The sequence below is a fragment of the Protopterus annectens genome, chromosome 3.part1 (genome assembly GCF_019279795.1).
Source record: "Protopterus annectens isolate FY-2018-M chromosome 3.part1, PAN1.0, whole genome shotgun sequence".
Classification (NCBI taxonomy): Eukaryota; Metazoa; Chordata; order Ceratodontiformes; family Protopteridae; genus Protopterus; species Protopterus annectens.
The window spans coordinates 969,255,925-969,280,390 of record NC_056732.1 but is presented as its reverse complement, the minus strand read 5'-3'; positions in this window follow the sequence as shown (position 1 = coordinate 969,280,390).

Here is a 24,466-nt window from a genome sequence, read left to right as displayed (position 1 = left end):
ATTGTGAAGATGCAAAAACCAAACGGCTGCAGGTACACTGAGGTGCCCAAAACACACAACAACAGCTGTTGTAGGATCTTATTGTGATAGACAGGAATTCTGTATTTCTTCTGATGCTGGACATAGATGGAAAAGTCAATGTCACTACTTCAACTAAATTACAATAAAATGGTTTTGATTAGCATAAGGGAAGGCAAGGAATGAATTGCAATCAAGGATATAAAAAAGGTAGACAGTCCTACTGTCTAGGACTGGAGGTAGGTCGCACATATAAGGGATAGTTATAAAAATAAATTAGAAAATTTGCACCAGAAAATAAACTATTACAAGAGAGGGAGACAGTAGAACATATATTATGGAGGGTAAGATAAATGATTTTAAGATTCTCCTTCATTTTATACATGTCATTACATGGGTCCACTTTTAAATCTTGAAATACTGAAATTTCAAATTTCAGTATATCAAGACTGGAGTTCTCGAATCCATGATAGGTGTGGTGTGGTGTGTAGGTTATTATATGCTGTCTCTTTTAGGGCACTGTGTTCCGGGATTTCCACATGGCGGCTGATGTCTGGTTATGTATGGAGATTCGGGTAGGTGTTTAGTTTTTCTTTAGGATTTTGGGTGCAAATGTTTTAGATTTCATTTTTTAGGGGAGTTTTAGGTTTAGTTTGGGTTTGTTAGGTGAAAGAGCGGGTATGTTACTATTGGAAGTGTTGATTTTTGTACGTGTGTGTGTGTGTGTGTGTGTGTGTGTGTGTGTGTGTGTGTGTGTATGTGTGTGTGTGTGTGTGTGTGTGTGTGTGTGTGTGTGTGTGTGTGTGTGCATTATTAGTGAATGTAAGTATGATAATGTGCAATGGGAGTGTGGGGCATGTTAAAGTAGTTTTTTTTTTTTTTGAGTTAGTGCGACCTTGGAGTTATTATATATAAGTAGTGGGGGTGTGGGAGGGGAGTGGAGGTGCATCCCCTCACATGGAGGGTACAGGGAAGCTTCTCCCCCTGCAAAATCATATGTTCATGTTATTTGTTTTTATTTATTATTGTTTTTGTTTTTATATTAGGAGTGGGTTGTGTTTTTACTTTTGTTTTGTGGCATACAGTGTTTCGATGTTTCAGTGTTGTGCGCTTTCGTGTTTTTGGAGTTTCGAACTTCTGGTCTCGATATACTGAAATTATTTCAGTATTTCGAGATTCAGAAGTGAATCCCATTAGACACATACCAGTGATATCTGACCACCATACCTCTCAACTGTCCAGATTTTCACAGAATGTCCAGATTTTTGGCTCATATTTTTGGTTTGTTCCTCAATAAAATTTCTGATTTTTCTGGCAAATCACTCAGATGATCTGAGGATTGAAGTCACTAAATACTGTCATACATCTGAGTTTCAGACTTCATACCCTTCAGAAAATGTGTGTTAAAACAAACCTTGTTAGCCAGCAACTTTCTATGTTTCTAAGAACAATATTTAAAATATCTCCCTATTTTTTGGGCCTTCGTCCCCCCATTTTGTCGCACTTCATCCAAATTCTTACATTAAGAGTTTGAGAGGTATGCTGACCACCCATTACTACAGAAGGCATTACTTGAAGAATATGTAGGCACGGCACTCAGATATAGAGCTCCAAGACAAGAATTGCTGACATTACCGACAGAAGGAGGATTATGGTCGATTCACCTGGCATCACAGGTCATAGAATTTGATTTGAGCAGTGGATTAGGCTACAAAGAAGGTAAGAATGTTGACATTTGGATGGGAAAAATGTGGCCTTATACAGAGGACCAATATGGCGAACACTTATGGAGAACTGGGTGAATGGTCTCAAATATGTAACATATACAATATGGAAAACACCGACACATAAAACAATCTGAGATTATATAGAGATTAAAGATACAATGCCCTCACTAAGCACAGGAAGAATGGGAGTGCAAGTAGCTGGGGTGATTATCAGAGCTGGATATTCTCAATAAGAATGACACTAGGCAAGAGGGAAGAATACTTCTTTACCAAAAATTACAAAGGCATTATCAGGTTACAAAATAACATTTTGAGCAGCTGAATATTTTATTGAATTTTCATACAAACTATAGAGGGAGGCTTAGTGAAATAAATGAAGCAGTGTGAAAAAAAAGGAGGAGGTAGTTTAATATACAAGGACACCAGACAATAAAGAAATATGAAAAGAAGAGTGATATGAGAGTGGGTCTGAATGTTAAGGAAGACATACGCAAGGGAGTGATACAAAGTGAATAGGAACAAATATGGGAAAATGGCTGCCTCCATAGAAAATGGCTGATTGTTTGCAATCAATAGATGAAGGATCTTACATTCATGCTACAATATGCCCAACGAAATATGTGTGCTAGGGAGATAAGGAAGCAAAATGTTGGAGCTATGGAGCAAAGGATGCTTCATATGTTTTCGCAGTGGAGAATGGCACAGCAGAGATGGAAGCAAGCAACCAAAGGTTGGTTGGAAGCATTAATAAAAACACTATTACCTGATCATGGGAAACCTTGGGACTGGGGACAGAGAAGGACACATTAGGGTGGCAAAAGAAAAATCTGTCCACCAGATCATTGCATGTGTTTAGTCCAAAGACAGTGATAGCTAGAGATGGCATAATAGTGCACATGGCTAAAAGAGGATGTTTACACCAAGAATATTTAAAATTGATTGGATGAGATGGAATCTCTAATCCTTTATATAGAATATTATATACTTTTGAGGGTCGAGCTCTTTCTTGCTTACTGTATCATTAGAGACCAAGTTGTCTTGGATCTCCTGTATTTCCATAAGCCCAATGTGTCCACCAGTAATAAAACATGGGATCTAAATCTCACCAATAGATAAAAAAGACATGGTAGAGGGATGGGTTTATAACACACTGCAACTCATCTTCCTTTAAATATAACCTATTTTACTGGATAGATTTCTACAATCTACAAATTTATTCCAGGATTAACTGGTATGGCTTTCCTGAAGAAAGGAGGTGCAACTTGAAGGAAGGTACTTTCAAGGCATAAGTGGTCATAAAATTCAATAGCCTTTGCAATATCTATGAATCCATGAGAACAGAACTGTAGAAAAAGACACAGGAATTGTAGATAGAAAAAATGACAATGAAAGAAGGTTAAAAACTAAAACATAGAAGAAACAGTGTCGCTTTATACTTCAAGAAGGTCATATAGTAAACCCAGCAGTTAGTGATGTTGCAGAAAGCCTTTCCAATTTTATAGGTATTGTTTGTGCTCCAGGGGTATGCCAACTCCATTCATAAAATAACACAACAAATCCTGATTGACATGCATTTGTTAAGTTTCAAAGCATGCAGCACAGCAGGCCATACTGTCAGAGAATGCTAGAACCTTTATTTTTATAAAAATGTATAAAAAACATGAAAGAAACATAGAAATGATCAATAAAGTAAACTATCTGTATACGTTCTGGTTACCTATCCTGCTGCAGAATGGTAATAGTACTGTTCTGTGGAGTGGGATAGGTAGTTATGAACAGTATCAGGAACATTTCATGTTTTCTGTCAGTTATGACACGAACTAACTGTGAACACAAAGTGTTAATCCACTCAGACAAGTGGATATTGAACCTGTATGGTTAGAGAACTGAATGGTGAGTCAACAATAGTTGAGTCCTACTTCTGCAACTTAGTTCATATATTAAAAGTCTGTTAGGTATTGGATATATACCTTTAAATTGTAATGTGTTGACAATGTAGATTAGCTAGTCACCTGATACACACAAGTTCTGGGCAATTCCTGTGGCATTACAGAATTCATTGAGTTTATATCACATCTGATTGTGTGTGCTTATTAAATCCCTTGCTGAGACAGAGCACTTTGTACAAGTCACAGGGAGACCTTTATGTCATGTGACACTACAAACAGCGTAGATAAAACAGTTAAGTGAAGCAGAATGAGAATGAGACAAAGGGTGGCCTAATCAGACACACACTTCTGAGAACACTGCTTATTTGTACACCCATCATTCCAGTAACTCATCATTTCAGCCAAATAACTGAGATATGTGCAGAAAGACCATGTTCAAAATTTGTAAATAACATTGTGATAAAGAAAACTTGCTACAAATGCGTGCATGCATTTTGAAATGCAGAGCAGAGTGACAGTCAAGCTATGAGTAATGAACTACACATGCAGTATGTCAAATAGGAATTTTATTGCTACACTTTTCTAATTTGTTTGAGACCATTTCATAACCAGCAAATACTCTCAGAATCAGATTACTCCTGAATGTTGGTATGCAAAGCTTAGTGACCTTATCTAGTTAGAACAGATGAACATGTCCAATCAACACAGAATGCATAATATAACTCACAAATATCATGGAGCTATGTAGCATTTTTCTTCTTTAAATGTGATGTCAGGATCAAATCCCCCTCCACTTTACTAACTTTCCCTTTTTGTCTTCCCAAATCATGTATTACTCAACTTATCAATTCATCTGTTATAGGTATTATGTTCCTTGCTACTACTTTTTCTATTCTTAGCAATTTTTGTATCAGGTATGTATTTATTAATCATCTCTATTATATATTAATTAATCATATAACATATGCTTGTATTGGAAAATAATGTAACCTTTTTCTTTCCTCTGTGATAATTCTCCATTTGAAAAAATGCTTTCTTGAAAAAAAAAAACTCATTTATAAATTAATTGTATGGAGTTTTTTCTCCCCGGGCCTCTGCAGAAAATGGGTCATTGGACCAGTCGGACATTCCCAGTACACAGATGTAAAATAAACCAAAAATAAATAATTCTGGTCATTTGGATTAATTGTGATTGGTCTTATGACACCCATAAGTTTTAATCATTATCAGTAAGTTAGTTCTATTATCTGTAAGTTTTAATGTTTGTTCAGGCTCAGTATACCCAAGAGTCAAAATTATTTTCTTAGCAGAATTGTGCTTGCAAGGCATCTTGCAGTGTTCTGTGTTTACCTTTCAGACATACACAGATCCCTTGACATACAAGCCTATAGAGACACCATAGGCATAAACAACAGAATACTTCTTAATTTGAATCACTTACTCTCTGCACTGCATTCTGTTCCCTGAGGAGCCATTACCTTGAATGCATGCTCATTGTGTTACTCTGTTATCCTCTAATACACTCCCCACTTTAGGCTGGCTCAGGAACATTGTTTCTTTCTTACAATGATTCAGGTTGCTATGTATTAGCATACTGCACTGGCCTCCAGCTTTCACAAAGGCAGTAATACTTGAGACAGTGTCTGCTGCATTTTGTTTTAGTTTTTCATAACTGTGAATGACTTTTCAGTATAATCAAACATGTCACATGACAGACTAATCTTTGTAGCTATCCTTTTAAAAGATTACATGGCCTTATTTGATGTTTGTTATTTATTTATCATTTGTTAACCAGTCTGTGTGAATCTTTGTTAACCAGTCTGTGTGAATCTTTTTCGACTGTGACCTGGACCTCAAGAGCAAGGGTAAATATGGTATGTATCTTCTAATTAGAAAACCTGGAGAAATTCCAAACAGAAAAGAGTGAGCAATGCAAACTTTACGCAGACTGTAACAAGGAATCAGAGCTGAATTCCAGACTAGAGCACATCCTACCAGAAAACTCTGGTGCTGCCCCACACAGGGTAATAGACAAGGCACTTAGACTCATGTTACAGTACTGAAACTATAGATAAGTGCTATGATATGACAAAGTACACTGTAAACAGCCATATTTCTGTCTCTCATTTTGACCCAGCTTACCTAATGGATACCAATCCTTTACATGGAGTGTTTGTTATATATCTCACCCTCATAAGTTATAAAGTGTTCATTACACAAGCTGTACTTTCAAAAACTGTACTGTGATCTAGCATAGTACCGTAGAGGCTGCAGGTTCCATGACAGACAGTGGGTGGCACCTTCTGATGCCCCACACAAATTGTATAAAATCTGATTCTTACTCATGGCCAGCTCAGTGCTGTATGAAGTTTTTTACAGTATCTGAACTATTTATTATCTGAAAGCCTGTCTATATAGGAATTACAACTTTCCGTTAACCAGTCAAATAGTGTAAGCAAATATGTCAAAAGCAGAAACAAAAAGCAAACTACATAAAAATACTAAAAGCAAAATAAATATTTCATAAGTAATGTGATACTTGGGAAGTGCTTTTGCGTTTAGTATGAGACTTCTTCAGACCAAGTTATCTAATAACAATAAAGCACTTAAATAGCTAAAATCACATAATTCAATCAATGTGTTAAGTTTTTTTTCTTCTCTGGAATACCTTAATTTTTTTTTTGTCATTTAACCCAGGACAAATACATGCCTCAAGCTTAAGCTACCAGCTATACTCACTCCAATCTAATTCCTCCTCTAAATCAAATATCCAATTGAAGTCAGACACTTTGTCAATTTTGCTGCTGCTACAAATCCCGGCATGTTTGGCTAGGGCATTTCTAACATCTGTAAATTCAGCTGCATAAATGTGTTATAAATTCTGTATGACAACTCAGTAGTAGCGCTTCCTATGCAAAAGGATGCTCAATTCATGCAGCAACCTGCATAAACCAATATTTGCTTTTACAGTTAAAGCTTTCTAGAATTTCATTTCTACATTTCTCAAGGTAATTTCAGAAAACTCCTGCACTGATACATTTACAATAATTACAATTATAACACCTATACATTCTTCTCCTAGGGCTAGATGATAGAGATCAATTATTAGGATGAGACTGAAACAAATCTTTCAAATGTTTGCCCCTTTTCTTAAGAAACTTGGACTCGATGTCAGTCTACCTATAACCTCTGAAGAACCTTGTAAGATCTTCCAATTATTTCTAATAATATTTTTTTTTCAAAAACATTTTTATTCTAATAATATTTCTAATCACAAATTGGTCCACAGATGACTTAACCACCATGACAGTTCTAAAACCAATCTGATTAGATTCCTTTGCTTGACTAGTAGCAGTGAGCGTAACATCATCATCATCATCATCATCATCATCATCATCAGCCCCCTTTTTCACATTTTCTACAAGGGGTCAGGTGTCGTGTTAACTGTCACTTTCCCTCTAGATTCAATGCCACACTCCTGCCTTCGTAGACACGCATGCCTGACTGCCACAGATCTTGTCTCACGTAATCCATCCACGTCTTTGCTGGATCCCCTCATCTCTTCTTGCTTTCTTCCTGTCTGCCCCAAATCTTCATCAGCTTGTCTTCTGCTTTTCTGCACATGTGCCAGAACCACCATAATCTGTCCTCTGTTATCTTTTCTGCAATTGCAGCTACTTTGGCTGCTTCTCATTTGTCTTCATTTCTATGTCTGTCCCACAGTGTGCATCCTACCACCCATCTTAGGCACTTCATTTCCATCACCTTTAGCTTCCTCATCTGCTCCGCCTCTGATGTCTAGGTTTCTGTACCATAGAGCAGTAATGTTCGCACCACTGTTTTGCACACCTTACTTTTCAGCTTCTTTGACATTCTTCTATCATTCTCTACATCTGGCAATCTATGACAGCTGGCTGCAGCTCCTTTAATTCCAGCTTTGACTTTTCACTCAGACTTCCCTTCTTCTCAACTCTTCCTTCCAGATACTTAAAGCTATTAACCTTATCCACTATCTTCTCTTTTATTTCAGCTCTCAGCTTCTTCTGATTTACACCCCCCCCCATTTTCTGCCATTGCCACTGTTGTATCTATGCTAAGTTTCATCCCATGTGCCTCCAATGTTGCATTCCATTGCCTTATCCATTGCTGAAGTTCTTGCTTAGAGTTTGCTTGTAATGCCACCTCATCTGCATACAGCAGCTTTGTTGATCTGTCCCCTCTGACTAGATTACTAATGTAATCCTTCACCAGTATGAACAGCAGCAGGCTCAGATCTTCTCCCCAACTCATTATAATCCATTCGTTAAAGTGGTGGCATCATCTCTGCGGTTGAAATCCTGCCATTCACCCAGTCTAAATCACAAAATGGCATTAGAATAAATGGTGTTACCTGGACATCCCTGATCTCCTCCATATTGCATAGAAGCAAGCACAGAATTCTCTCCTTTTTGGTACAGTCCAACAGCAGCTGGCTCAACCTTTTATGGCCCGAGACCTCAGAGACCTCCCCCTTCTCTTTCTGTCCATGCAGTTTGAAATCTGTTCTTGGAAGATTCTGATTCTATGAGTGTAATGCTTTTCCTCCCATGCAGTCTGTGCTTGTAGTTACGTCAGGAGTGGCAGATATAGCTTTTTAATTCAGGGAGACTACACATTTTATGCAGTCCTTTATCTGTATCATTAGACTCCTTTCATCTGTCATTTCTGTATAACCTCTTTGTTTAAAAATAACTTTTTATTGAATGCAATTTTAAAAATGTCATAACTCCCAACTGTATGCTGCTGGTACCCTCCCTGTTGATCTAAGTGACCACCTTCTCACTTATATAGTTAAGCAAAAAGCTATTAATCTGCAAAAACCCTCACTCAGAAAAGTCAGAAAGAAAAACGACTTTGACCCTGCCAAATTCCAGTAGGAACTTAACTCCTGTAATTAGTCTATGCTAATACACCTCCCTTTGGAGGAGGCAGTTGCATATTTTAACAATAAATTCCTTGAAATCCTTGGCTGTCACGCACCTGCCCGCTTAAAGCAAACTAAAGCTAAAACTGCACCATGGCTTTCTAAAATGTCTCGACTAAAAATTAACAACAGAAACAAACTTTGGGCCAGATGGTGGTCCACTAAAGACCCCCATGAACATGTTAAATACAGACAAGCTAGGAATGAAACTAAAAAAATCCATCTTACATGGCAAAAAACAATACTACTGTAATCTACAGACAGCCAACTGGAACAACATTCTGGGCTGGTCTGAATAATCTGCCTCACCCCGATAAAACATCTACCCCTATCCCAGCTGCTACTGGTGACAAATCCCCTGAGGATGTCTCAGACAGTTTTAACCATTTCTTTACTAAGACAATTCAACTCTAGCCAGCCAATTACCTCCTAGCTCTTCCAACTCTGATAGTGCCACCCATTTAAACTTACTCTCTTTCAGTTTCCAACCAGTGCCCACTTCATGTATTTATAACTTAATCAAAAAACTAAAGCCCACCACACTCTCCACTGACCAACTCCCTGCCAAATACCTTCAAAAATCAGCTGATGCTATTGCCTACCTAGTTTCTATACTAATTAATCATACCATAGCTGAGGCTAAATTTCCCACCATTTGGAAAACATCCTATGTAATCCCAACACATAAAGGAGGTCTCTCTACTGAATTCTCCAATTATAGACCAATAGCTATACTTTCCCCACTTGCAAAGATCATGGAAAAATGTATACACAAACAGCCACCTAATCCAGAATCACCTCTTAGCTGATACCCAGCATGGCTTCCATCCACACCACAGCACAACCTCCCCCTACTAGCTTTTACCAATACTATTAATAACAACCGAAACAATAATCAAATATCCTCAGCCCTCTTCTTGGATCTTTCCAAGGCATTTGACATGGTAGATCATCAGCTGTTGATACACACCCTGCGGACTTATTGCCTAGATTCTAAAGCCCTTAAGTGGTTTAAATCTTACCTCAGTGGGAGGCAGCAGGCTGTTCTCTGGCAGAACAAGATCTCCAACCTATTACCTAACACCCTTGGAGTCCAACAAGGCTCTATACTAGGGCCCCTTCTCTTTTCCATCTTTATTAAGGACCTATATACTGTCATCCCTAATGTTAGTTGCATCCAGTATGCTGATGATTCCACCCTGATTTGCTCAGCTACATCTTCTGCAGACTTGAGGTTTGCTACCCAGGCCACCTTTAATACAATAGAAAACTGGCACTCTGAACGTTGATTGTTACTAAATTTCCAAAAAAATAAAATGCTGCTATTATCACCCACACAAAGGTCTTCTGGTTTTACCTTCACCATAAATGCAAAAGATGGGACAATTATCTCCCCTGACCCTTCTGCAAAACTATTAGGTGTCCTTATTGATAACAACCTAAAATTTTACCTATACATAAACCAATTGATCAAGACCACAAATAAAAAACATGGGTCACTATGCAGAATAAAAGCCTTCTTAACCCCTCCAGCTAAGATTGCTATAGCCTGCTCTCACCTACTCTCAACACTTCTATATGCTTCCCCCTTCTCTCTAATCTAAACAAGTCTGTACTTAGCAGACTATCAACATGTTGCAATCACATTTGCCAGGTTTGGCACTGGCCTGCCCTTTAGAACACACCACTGCATCAACCTTAAACCACTTGAGTGCCTAGAACTTTCCAGTCTTATCCAATTTAACCTTCTGGTTGTGGTCTAGAAAATCCGCCTAAATCCAGATAATACATCAGCCCTTAAAAATATTGTCTCCCCCTATAACAATCCAAGACTGCTTCAATCCTCAAACAAACTACTAATTCAAACTATCAAAACTAACAATGTAGCTGGGGGCTCCCTCTTTGCAAACACTGTGGGCAGAGTCTGGAACCTACTCCCAGCTGATATGACATTGCTCTCCTCCCTAACCCAATTTAAAACCAGACTCAAACAACATCTGGCTCTAAACTGGCTATGCCACTGTAACAAGCCTGGCTAACTCTTACCTTAAATTATTAGTCAATTTACTGTCAATTTTCCCTAGACTATAACCATGGGGTGACCCTAACCTGTGAATTTGTTTTCCTTTCTTTGTACATATCAAATATGTAATCTGTTTTCATTATTATTAAATGTTAATGAGTGTCTTGGAGTTTTTCTCCCCGGGCCTCTGCTGAAAATGGACATGACTCCAATCAGACTATCCCAGTCAACAAATGTAAAATAAATAAATAAAATAAATAAATAAAGTATTACATGCTGTGGGTAATGAATATTCACTGTGCTGACTGGCAAGCATAAATCCTGGCCATTGAAGTTACCATAAATGAACACTTTATTTTACATTCGACTTTTCATTATGCATTTGTTATATGGGCAAATGAAACTGTCAAAACAATTGCTAACCTTCACACTGTTGTTAGTTGTTTCTGTCAAAATTGTGCTAACTTGTTTATATTGTAGTGAGATACCACCAAAGACTAACATGTATAAACATACAATGGTGAGTTACATAATATTGAACAACAGGTTTCAGCCAGTTGTCCTGGGTCCAAACAACTTGGAGACATCTTATCACTAATAACACTAGCAGTAAGGTATGTGAGACACAATTTGTACATCACAGAGGTGATTACATTTAACTGTAAAAGACTATACACAGCAAAATTGCTGCAATATTTCTGAAAACAAATTGTCAGTGAATGAAGTGTAGATATTACAGCTATTCAATAATCACATCAGTGTCATCATTATTTCTATTTTTCTGCAAGCAATAGTTTTAATGTTATTATATTTGCATTCAGGAAGGTTGCTTCGCATTCAGAATTTCAGTGGTGACTGAGACAATTCAGTAACCATACACTGGGACTAGCCTAAGATGGTACTTGTGTTTTTCACTTATTTGTCAATGCACTGTGAAATCTTAGCGCCGACTGTCAGCTCATATTACTGAACTGTGATAAAAGTCGTGGTGAATCAACTCAACAAAACTATTCAGAAAACTATTGTTGCCATCATTCACTGTTTTTCTTGGTTCTGTGTTACACACAGCAACATTTTACATGCCTGAACTGGAAGACAAAGTAACATATGCAAAATAAAATTTACCACATCAGCAAAATCAATGAAACAGAGTACACAAAAGTTTAGTAATTTCTTAATAGATACTTTGAACAATAGTAAGCAATGAACAATGCATACAAAAAGTACTGCAGCTGTCATTACTTTGACATAGATGTATACATACTTGTAAGGTACACAAAAGCAAAAAGTTTTACATCTTTTGTGTGAATATTTTAAAATGCACAACCACATACTTATTAAGTAAATGCACACTTTCTCAACTGCATCATCTATTTTTCCTTTTTGACTTTTGAGAATTATACAAATAGGCATGCCTGACCCTTACTGACACACCACTAAGCCTTTGAAAAATGTTCAATGGAATGAAATGTGCAGAAAGATACAGCCTAAAAAAATCAGATAATTGTCATGGACAATGTATTACATAAAGGAAAGATGACTGCAGTTTAACTCATTCACTCCAATGGAACTCAGGAAGTTTGCACTCTAACTTCCAATGGGTGGAGCCTAAGCCTTTTGACAAAATCAAAGTACGTCTTCACATTTCAAACAAATGTTTATATCTTTGGAACCATAGCAGTTATGAAAAAAAAGTATAAATGGCAAACTTGTCTGTGCAATGCTCCTCATTATTTAGCTGTGCTTAGCTCTGCTCAACCATACATTAGACATGTCCCAGACATTTAAAAATAGAAACCGGATGTGTTAAATTTCTATTTTTTATTTTTAATTTCTGTGTGCTTGTTTGCATGATGCATGGTGTTATTTAGCTATGCTTAGATCTGCACAGCCATACATCAGACATGTGCCATACATCTAAAAATAGAAAACTGATGTGTTCAATTTCTGTTTTTTTTTTAATTTTTATGTGTGTTTGTGTGATGCCCCACGTTATTTAGCTATGCTTAGCACTGCGCACTTATGCATTACCCATATGCTAGACAGCTAAAAATAGAAACCAGAAGCGTTTATGTTCAAAGCCCAGCTTTTTTATCAAGATGTAACAAATGTGTATGTTCTTATGTATACTACATTTTGTTTACTTTATACTTTATTGATTATTGTAATGTGTGCATGAAAATTTATTGTTACTCACGAAGCTTTTCTCCCCGGGCCTCTGCTGAAAAAGGACCTGTGTCCAGTCGAACTTTTCCGGTAAACAAATGTTAAATAAATAAATAAATAAATTTAATTGGTGTAGTTCTGCAGTGCTTAGCAATATGCAAACCCACGCAGTGAAGCTGTCCTATGCTTACAGGCACCTTTTCAGTATATCTGAAGGTATATGAGTTCCCTTCACTATCCCAGTGGCTCGATAAATGTGTCATGACCTAGAGTGTAGTGAGTCCTGGATAGTAATATCTTTTACACATACTGCTGTGAAACTGTGTCAGGTGACTGAAACATTGGTTAACTTTAAATGTAATTATTGTTACATTTAGAAAAGGTGCACAATGCTAAGAATTGCTTAAATATGGTCAACACTCTGTGTTTTCACTTTACTAAGCTTAGTTTAAACATGGGTTGTGTGAGTTTGTACAATGCAAACTGACATGACACATTTTTGAAAGTTACAGTATGATGTGCAATGATGGGAATGCAGCCTATTTAAAGGGCAATAGGCAGAAATTTAACATTATTTCTTGGAGCTTGACATTGACTGTGGGTATGGTTGCTGTCGTGGGGGTAGGTGTGCACTTTATGGCATAACAGTAGAGTGTACAGGAGTCCAGGGTTTTCAGTTGACTCCTTGAACACCTCTATGGACCCCTGCTGCTGCAGGGTGATTATCAGGGCTGAGAGTGTAAGTCTGAGGCCTGGAATAGTTTACCCAAGGACTTGACCAGTGCAACTGCTATCCAGCACACTGGTGAACACCATTCCCGCACATATCTACCTGCCTTTCACTGTTTTCCCTTGCTTGCACCCAATTTCACCACTGCCCCTATCTTCCCAATTTTCTTTTCTTAAAGAATTATTGAGCCATGCTGTGCTATGCACAGCATCTTTAAGCTATGCTAAATGCCAGTTTATTACTACATGTATTTGAAAGCATAATAATCATGTTCAAAAAGTACACCAGTGTCCTATTTCGAATGCAGTACCATTTCACTTGAACAAATGCGCATCAATCTGCCAAGCCACATAGCCAGGTAATTAGCACAGGTGCTTTAAGCAAAACATAGTAATTGTCATTTATTGTCATTAAGCTTGTTTAAGCAAAGCTGCACATCACTCCATTTCATGCAAATCTGCTAAAACATTAATGGAAAAATAGGAATTTAACTGAGACTCTGTTAGAGAAATACATTAATATAAAGCTGTACACATACTAATAGATGTTAGTGAGGTATGTAACTGCAGGTAAGTGTGCAATTATATCTACAACATGTAAACAGGCAGCCACTATAACAGTGACTCTGTAGCTCAATCTGTTAAAAGTTTCAAAAGCATTAATTTTGGGTTCACATGGTTCTAGGTTCAAATGCAGCTATGTCTAGCATTTAAAATACATGTATGGATAGATTACGATTATAAATTGTGATATGTATGACTGTCTTATCACCTAACCCAAAGCAGTACAGATGGAATGTCTGCTTCTAAATAATGGAAATGAGAGGCTTACAGATAGGACCATATTTTAACTATTGCTGTTACAACCCTAGAAAGTGCATAGAATGTCAGGTTATGCATTATCATGAATTCCCAGAGGATTCTGAAGTATGTAATTCAAATGTGGCCCAGTAATAGCAGACTGCAGCCCACCAAGATGTGCTAGTGATATTACATACAACCACAGCTGCACAAGTAACATACATAGATGGAGGCCATGATAGAAGCAAGGGTTGACAGCACACACATTCCAGATGACTAACATGATATAACACATGACTTGGCAGTTGTCCAATTGGTTGACATAATGGATAATGTACCCCTACCTTGTTCTAGGATACACCAAGCATTTTGCCTTTTACTCTGTTAATAATACCTTTGGCAAACATACTTACCTTAAACATATACCTTAATTTCCAGTAGGATGAGTTCCCTCAATCTGTCTCTGGCTGTACATCCAGGCTGCCCATATGTCCCACAGTTACTTTTATATGTTATCCTGCACATTCTTCGTCCTCTTTGTCTATACCTATTGCTTGCAGCAGCAGCAACTTCAGCTTGTAGCACACCCATCTGTATGTAAACAGTAGCTGCTGCAAACATTCTGTCTGTGCTGATATAGTAACTTTACCCCAGTGATTTCCACCCCAACATAGGAGAAAAGGGATGAAATCTAAATTTGAGCCTTATATATTGTTGAGTAGTTGCATGAGATCGGCTGACCATACTGCAAATCACCAGCTGTGTAGGCTGCATGTAGCATTTCTGAACCACAGATTGGTTCAGAGGCAATCACCTGCTAATGAGAACCATCTTAAAAAGGCAAACTTCTAGCTAGCAAACCAGTGTGTATGAGAGTTAGTTTGTATGATTAATTCATTGACACACTATATACAAGAAAATGAATGTCCGAACATGCTCAACAGCGAGCACTACAGTTTCCAAAAGTATATTAAAGCATATAAAGAAAAAACTATGAAGTTTGTCACAAGGCTAATTTAATGAATAAAACATGATTAAGTGCTTTCATCAACACCAACCTTGACTTCCTCAAAATACATAACTACTATAGACAAACCAATAAATGGCATTTAATTTTGGCGCCAGTGGGTTACAGCCAATAAACTCCTAATATAATTTTAAAGAGACACTTAATTCCATGAAATTAAAAAATATATATAAATGAATTAAAACCATCTGTTCAAATCATATTATACACACAATTTCATAAAATATATAAATAAAATACATATTATACAAATATTTCATTTATTTCATCTATCCAAGTCTGTGCTATGAGTTCATAAATGTGCTAACAGAACAGGCTTTATATTTATAGGGATACTATCATTTAATCCTGGGAATGCAGTGGCATCTAATAACAGCCTTCACATCACTTCTTTTTCCCCCAGTATAATCTTAACATTTCCTCCCCTTGGAACTTAAAATAATGATCATTCCCCTTATTTGCTATATGTCTATAAAGGGCATTGTTCAGGTCTTTTTTTCTAATATTACAAAGGTGATCATATATTCTGTTCTTAAACAATCAGTTTTCCCGATATAATATCCCGGGCATACCATGCACTTCGCTATATATACAATGTGCTTGGTATTACAATTTCCATTTTTAAACCAAACTTTGGTTTTGTTCAGATTGTCTAGAATAACACTATCTACCTCCAGAATATAATGACAATAGTTACAGCTGCCACATTTACAAGTGTGGCCTATCTCATTTTGCTTTCTCATATTGTCATTACTCATTTCCTAGGTACTCTTAGCATTCCTTTCCATTTTGTAAACAAAAGTTAGTTTGTCATCTGATAAATGACTAATATCATCATCAGCCTTAAGAATGTTCCAGTTGTTGCACATTAAATACTTGACCCTATCAACATAAGGGCCATATTTAACAATACAGGCTCTATTATAGTGTACATTATTACTACAAACTAATCCTGCCTGCGTCAGGGGAATACCATTTCCCAATATGGGCTTAAATTTCTTACCCCATTCTTTTCTAACAAAGCTACATCCTCAATTAAGCCCTTTGAGTATCCTCTCTCCGGAAATAAAGAACTAATGTACTGAATTTCCTGAACCATATCATCATAGCATGAGGTCATCCTTACAGCTCTGATACACTGTCCCTTAAAAATGTCTCATAATAATTTTCTCAGATGATTGCTCTCATATTCTAAATAGTTATTACTAAAAGTTGTCTTCTTAAAAATCCTAGATTCAAATCCAGTAGGGGTATTGGTAATGTAAGTGTCCAGGTATGCTATACTTGCTCTTCCAACACTTTGTGTAAATTTCAAAAATGAACTACTGTCATTTATATAACTAATAAAGGGATTTATAATCTCTAGGGGACCAATTAAATGCTATTTATTGGTTTGTCTACAGTAACTATGTATTCTGAGGAAGTCAATGGTGGTATTGATGAAAGCGCTTAATCATGTTTTATTCATTAAATTAGCGTTGTGACAAACTTCATAGTTTTTTCTTTATATTCTTTAATATACTTTTGGAAACTGTAGTGCTCGCTGTTGAGTGTGTTCGGACATTCATGTTCTTGTATATTCTCAGTTGGCTCCTGAAACGCTTGAAGTTCTATACCATTGACACAGTACTTATATAGCTGTATCTTTCAACAGAGGAGTATTGTACTCAATCAGGTATGCAACCATTTGTTTCCAACATGATGCATATGTTTGAATATACGTAAGGAGGGTGGGAATTACATCAGTAAGCCTTTTTTAGAACTGTACTGGTGATGTGCCATTGATCTCCAGCTGAGTTACACGTACAGAGGATGCAGAGTACACCAAGGGTATAATGCTGTGTGATAACTAGGTACACAAGTCTCCTGGATACTTCCTTTGATAGCAGTTGTAATAGTACACTACTATTTTGTTGACACTGTTGTTTATAAATATGATATGGGGGGATTTTTCCTGCTATGGGGCACACTGCAATGGATTCCTTTGTTAGGTGTGTGATCATACATAAATATTTGTCGTGGCACAAACAGGAGTAGGTCACTATTGCTACTATCCTAGTTGCCTCCACGCCCTTTACATGATAGCCGCACTGTTGCATATGAGATGTGTACCCAGGCAGGGAATACAGATAGCCGACCTTTATTGCTGTATCTCTACATACTGTAGTGTCACATACGTGATCCTAACATGTGTTTTCATTTTTTTGTATTTCAGGAAATATCATACAAGCATGAATAAGGGCACCATTTACTGAGGCAGAAAATGACCTCATCATTGTGACTTTGTGCCAACATTGCCAAGTTCTGCTGTACAGAGGGAGAGCAAATAAGCCAGACCGTGCAGCTCTGTGGGATGAAATGGTGCATAACATCAATGCTGCCAGTCACCAGAATCGTACCTATGAGCAGGTATGTCATCATGTCACAGATATGATAAACTCTCCACGCAGACATGCAGCTGATGTGGCCAGGGAATGTCAGGTCACTGGTGGTGGGCCTGCAGAAGAACATCCTTTTTCAGCAACAGAAGAATTCCTGGCAAGCCTTGCTACACAGGACAGCTCCTAGGCATCCATCAGCCAATATGTTGTGGACGTGGGTGCCTCCCATTCCCCTCATGAGGAGCATCCAGGAATGCTTAGTTGGATCAGCATTGGAATACTTTTGCATTCAGCATGTCAATGTGTATATAGTTTTACATGGGTGTCAGGTGTTTTATGAGGGGGGGGGGCAGAAGTTAGCTGCAGTTTTAAGTTCATGTAGAGATTGTGACCCACATACCTGTTAACATAGCAGCTACTGTAAATGTGAGATATTTGGACAATTATTTCTGTTATACTATAACATGCAGTGCTATTGCCATTACCTCTCCCTCAAGTTTTTTTAGGACCGTCAGGAATCAGAAGAGGCCATACTCCTGCTGCTGGTAAGCACAAACTGTTTTGTCAGAGAGGTAGATATAATTCAATGTATTCATTAAAGTGTCATCCCAGGCCTGCTGGCTGGATTGATGTACTGTCAGCATGATTGCTAAATGGACATATATTTTCTGAATGTCCACAGTTTAGAGTCATACCTCTGCCTTGTAAGAGTAACCATAGTGATAGACTTGACAGTTTTGTCAGAATGTTACAGATTACCATAACTGTCAACTGTGAACATTTTTGCAGAATGTCAACAGTGCACATAATTTATGTTTTGCTCATGAGATTCTTGTTTAATGAATAATTATTTCCAAATAATTACAGATTGGGTTAGAAAATAATGTCCTCATGTCCTGTTTGAGGATGGGGGTTATACAAGTCTGTGATGGTGACAGCAGTGTATAAAGCTTAACATATATTGCACCATAGTACTGCAGAGCATATAAAAGCAGTTATTGATGTATTGCTTTTTCCTTTTTATCACAGGTGACTGGGGAGATTGGTCATTGTCCCCTTCACAACCTGATGTCAGTATCTCCAAAACTCTGATGATAATGGTGGCCAAATAGAGGCACAGCTGGGGGTTGCAGAGGCTGAGTCAGACACAGAGGTTGGCATCCCTCATTCACCCTCATTATCACTGTACACAGCCAGTATGCCTATGCATACTCAGTCCCCTGAGGCCACAAATATTGGACAGTCAGAGGGTAGGGGCACTGAAGAGGGAAGTGTGGCTACTATGGCTTCAGTGACTGTCCATAGCCAGACAGTTGGCAAGGTTCCACACAGGTGGATTGATAGGGGTGCTGGTAGGAGGCCTGCTGTCCCTCCACCACCTGTAACAGGTGTCTCATCATGTGTCACCGGCATATGTTTAGAGCCATCATGAAGGCACAGGCACATTCAGAAAGGAACTCCTGATGGATGCTTAGGGTTGTGGATGCAGCACAGTCTGACATCTGTGACTGGCTCCACCATATTAATGATACCCTGGAACGGTTGACTGACACAGTGGAAAGTGGTAGGTCTGAGACATATCACAGACTACCTGTCTTAGAACACATGTTGTCTGTATTGGAATGTCTGATTGGAGTTGAATGTTGATTTCGTGCACATAGGTCAGCAACTGCATCTGCTGAGAGTCAATGCCATGCACAATCATGTTCCCATAGTAGCAGTACATCCAGTGCTCCAGAGAATAGTGCGCTGTCCACACCAAGATTCCTATGGAGGATACATTCCCAGCAGACATCAGTCACCATCAGGTAGTAGCACAGCATCTGACCTTGAGGATGGAGGTGCCAGTGCAGCTTCTGGCAGAACCAGTTCCCATGTTCAGGGGCAGAGACGATAAACTGTCCACTCTACCATGCATGGTTCACAGCTGTCCAACATTCAGGCACATAGAGCTAGTACTGAGCTTGGCTGTGTTCATGCAGACACTCACACAACACTGTCAGAATAAGGGCACCTACAGACACACATGCTACATTTCCATGGTCCATCATGCCTGCTTCTCTTCCTGAATCATATACACGCTTGCTAACCATTGTGTCAGCTTATGCCTTCTGCACCCCCACACAACTGTGCAAGTGATGATAACTGTGCCACATCCCTGTCATCTTTATCATGGATGCAGGGAAATAAAGCTATGTGTCTGATGTACTGGGTGACTATCTACATTAATATGAATTTGTTTCCTCTGTTGTTGCTGTAGACATGCTACTTGTACTGGCCATTTACAGATTTTGTACTTTGCCATTTATAATGTGTAGAGCATAATTTGTGTACAATGTGATGGATGCTGTTGCAAGGGCTTTGGAGTCACACAATGAAATGTTTCTCATGGAAATGTTTACATTTCACTTTCAGGATTGTATTGGACACACCCCTGGGTATATATCTACAATTTACCCATCAATGTCAGGACACCAGATTGAATGTCAGCACAGGAGAGAAATGTCTTCAGAAAGGCAATACAGTATAGGTTCATGGGTTCATAGGTGTTTACAACGCTAACAAGCACAAGGGCTTCTTTAAACCTAGCCATGCATCCCAAATCTCTGACAAGGTTTGATACCCTTGATAAGTATAATGAGGGTTTTAGGAGATGAAATACTTTCAGACAGGGTCCTGTGAGAGGAACCATTTACAGTTTTCCTGTGTCCATTAGAGACATATGTCCCAACCAGGGATGACTGTCCTGTTCCCCATCCAATTGTGTAATGTGTACTTGATTTGCATTAGGGTAGAACTCTGCTTCTCATGGATGGGGCACCTGTTCCATATAGGGTGTAGTCTCTAGGATGCATACCTGTCTCTCCAGCACATCCTACTTATACCACAGGCAAGGTGTAAGTCTGTAGAACAGATAATTATGGTGCTAGTTGTTCTGTGGATGTGCAGGAGTTCCACAGTGGGGTCTGGCAATGCCCTGTATGGAAGGCATAAATCTCTCTTCCAAAGGCTGTAGGATACAGAATACAGAGATAGGGCCCTGGCACAGTCCGCATAGGACATTTTATGCATGCCCTGTATTGGTTTAGTGAAGAACCTCTGTGGATTTTCCAATTTCATATAATGCTGGTTATGTACATACCAAAGGTGGCATTGCACTCAATGATAGGTCTGATAAATGCCGAATACAGTGGAACAAAGACTTCCGTGGACTTACATGCCATACATTTGTTAATAAGATGCGCAACATAGAATGATTTCCCCAACACTGTAGACACTTGACAGTCAAAGGCTAGATTACTATCTATGTGTGTCCCTAAGTCTCTGACTAGTGGGTCAGCTGTTAGAGGTATGCTGTCAATATGATAGTCACCAGGACTGGATGACTTCCCAAAGCATAGTATTTATGCATTTCTTGGCATTTAGTGTTGCTCCATGACTGTGACACCAGTTGTATGTCTGTGTCCTCCCCTCCTAGAGAACATTTTTTCAGTGTTGGATTCCGTGACAGCTCCTAATTTGCAATCACTTGCAAATTTAGTCAGTCAGAAGCCACTGACAGTGGCATTGACATCAGACAAGTAAATGCCTAAGAGGAGCTCTTTGAGGAATGATTTGTGAGGGAGTCCACTTGTGAATGGGCTGTTTGTAGAGGTGGACTCCCCTATGCTAACTTCCTCGGTCCTGTCTGTGAGCCACTTGGCTATCCACTGGCTGACATACTAGTTTGTACATAACCTTTTGAGTTTGTTAAAAATGTCAATTGGAGGTATAGTGTCACATGTCTTGTCCAGGCCAAGGAAGGCAGTTTGAACCATTTTCCTCATCCATTGCTTTAGTTACCCTCTCAGATAGGTCCACCAGATAGTTAGGCATGGTCTGCTCTTAATGAAACCAAACTGGGTTTGGTCCTTCTTCTGGATGTGTACTACATCTCTATTGATCATTTATGTGAAAATTCTTTTCATGTCTGTACATATCAGACTAGTGAGACTTATGGGTCTATAGTCTTCAGGGTCTGCAGATGGTCCACATTTGTGTAGAGAGATGACTGCTGCTGTTCTCCATTCATGAGGCACAATGCCTGTTTGGTGGATAGAGTGAAATAGTAATTCCAGAGGCTCTGAAAGGTCATGTTTCATGCTATTTAGAAGGCATGATGGAATATTGTATGGGCCCATTGATGTAGTGTACTTGTTCTCTGAGAGAGCATTAAGAACCTGTTCCCTTATGATAGTATGGTTGCTTATATTTGATGGTATTTCCTGAAAGAAGGGGGAGAGACGGGTAAAGTTGGAGTTCAATTTACCAGCCAGGAGGTTTGCTCTGTCTTCTGCCTCATTATAGATGGTTCCATTTACAACGAGATACGTACAAAATTGTGTATGTCCTTTGAGGACAAGGACATATCTAAAGTATGCTCTGTGGTTATCCTTGGCCTGGGAGCCCAAGATTACCTCAAATCTGGCTTTGGTTGACTTCATTTATCCTCTGAATTTTTTGTTCACTTTGATGAGAGTGCTTTTATCCTGCTGTGTGCTGCACATGCTACATTTTGTCATGAGTTTCTTCCTTCTGTTATACAGCCTTTTGATTCTGTGATTCCACCAGTGTGGTTTGTTTTTCATTTAGTTCTGTACTTCTCCCTGATGGATACGGCTGCCTATGCTTGTCCAGGGTTTCTGTGAACACTGCTGCATAGACTGCACTGTTCTCAGTGTTTATGGGTCTTGAAATTAGGCTAGTATATCACCTAATAGCTGGACTTTAGCCTTAGAGTAGTTCCTGAATATTCCATGTCTAGCTGGGAGTCCATGCTTCATTTTTACTTCAAAGGAGATCAATTTGCATTTGCCCCTTACCAGGGAAGACATTACAGTATGGGGCTGTGCATGACTCGCCCATATTGGTGAGGACCAGATCCAGTATGGTTGCACCCCTGTTTGGTATACTGAGTATCTGGTCCATGGAGTTTCTGTTTACAAAAGCCAGGGATCTCTATGCCTGTATGTATGTTGTACAGGATTCCCAGGTAAGAGTGGGATAATGGAAGTTACCCATGAATATGGTATTGGGTTGGATAGTTAGTGTTTCTAAGTTTACATACATGGTATGGGTGCCATGGATCATAGAGGGGGCCTATAGCTTGCATGGAAGTAGTATTGGATTTTGCCTATTGTGATTTCAACCTGGAGAAGCTCAAGTGGATTGTCCTGTTTGACCAGCCTTGAAGTATCTTTAGTTTTGATGTACGAAGAGACACCTCCACCTTTAGTCCCTGCATGTGAATTAGCTGATCTAAATGTATGGAAAGCATGATGACCTTGCACTGTTGGTGTGCTCATTGTGGCTTTAACTCATGTGTCAGTGACTACATAGATGTCTTATGAAAGCTCGAATAAGTATTTCTAAGTATAGTCTAGGGAGGTATGTTGCAGGTCATGTACTCCCACATAGGCTATGACTGAGTCATATTATAGGACATTACTAGGCTAGGGTCCTTACAAACCTAGCCAAGTTCTACCCTTATTTCCATGATCAGCACTAATTGCACAAGTCCAAGAGGGACATAGGTGACACCTCCATTCTGAATTTATGGTTACAAATCCAATCTTCCACATTGCGTTTGAAGAGGGCCAATGAAATGCTCTGTTTGACATGAAGTGGAAGTCCATTCCAAAGGTGTGGTAACCTCTGCGAATCAAATCTGAACCCCCAGCATGTTCTATTACTGACACATACCAGGTTAAGGTCTTTAGAGTGAGTAACCTGTGTACCATTTAATTTGTGAGTATGCAGCATTTCAAATAAAGCATGGTCAAAGATTGTCTTATATGCAAGGCATAGATCACCTATTCTGTATGAAAGAGACTAAAGTGACAGTGATCTCAGATGATCCACATATGACAGATGCTGAAGACCATGAATTGTCCTTGTGAGGAACCTTTATGGTCCCTCCAACTGTTACAGGTGCTTGGAAAGGTACATACCAAAAAGGCCATTGTATTCCATTATTGGCCTGATAAGGGGAGAGTACAGATAGGTTATAACTCCTTTCATTTTCTAGATGCAGTGGCCTTACTTATGAGATGAGCAATATAGAAGGACCTGCTTACCACTGTGGAGACATGATTATCAAAGTTAAGGTTGCTATCAACCTGTGTACCTAGATCTCTTACCAGTGAGTGCTTACTTAGTGTTCTGTTACTGGTGTGGTAGTTAGCAGGAACATTGCACATATTGAGAGGGATAATGATACTTTTCTTTGCATTGAGGTTAAGGCCATGAGTTTGGCATAAATCATTTGTGTGTGTGTAAGACCCTCTTGAAGGATGTTGAAATTGTTTGGAGATTCTATGATTGCTCATAGTTTGCAGTCATCAGCAAACTTTGTCAGCCACAGACATTTAGTTTTAGCTTGTACTTTAGAGAGTTAGGTTCCAAATAATAGAGGTATCAGGACAGATCGCTGTGGGACACCACTGGTTACAGGTGTGTTGTTGGAGGCAGATTCCTCTATTTTGATTATATGAGATTCAATCAGTGAACCAGCCACAGAATCTTCAAATGATGTCAACATCCTTCTAGTGGGTCTTAAATAGATGTTTGGTGCCAAAGTAATGGCCTTAAACTCATTGCAAAAAAAAAAAGTATAATTCCTTTCAATAAAAGCGATGTTCCTGCTAATTACCACATCAATAGCAATACCTTAAGTATGTACACAGTGGTGAATGATGTGGGC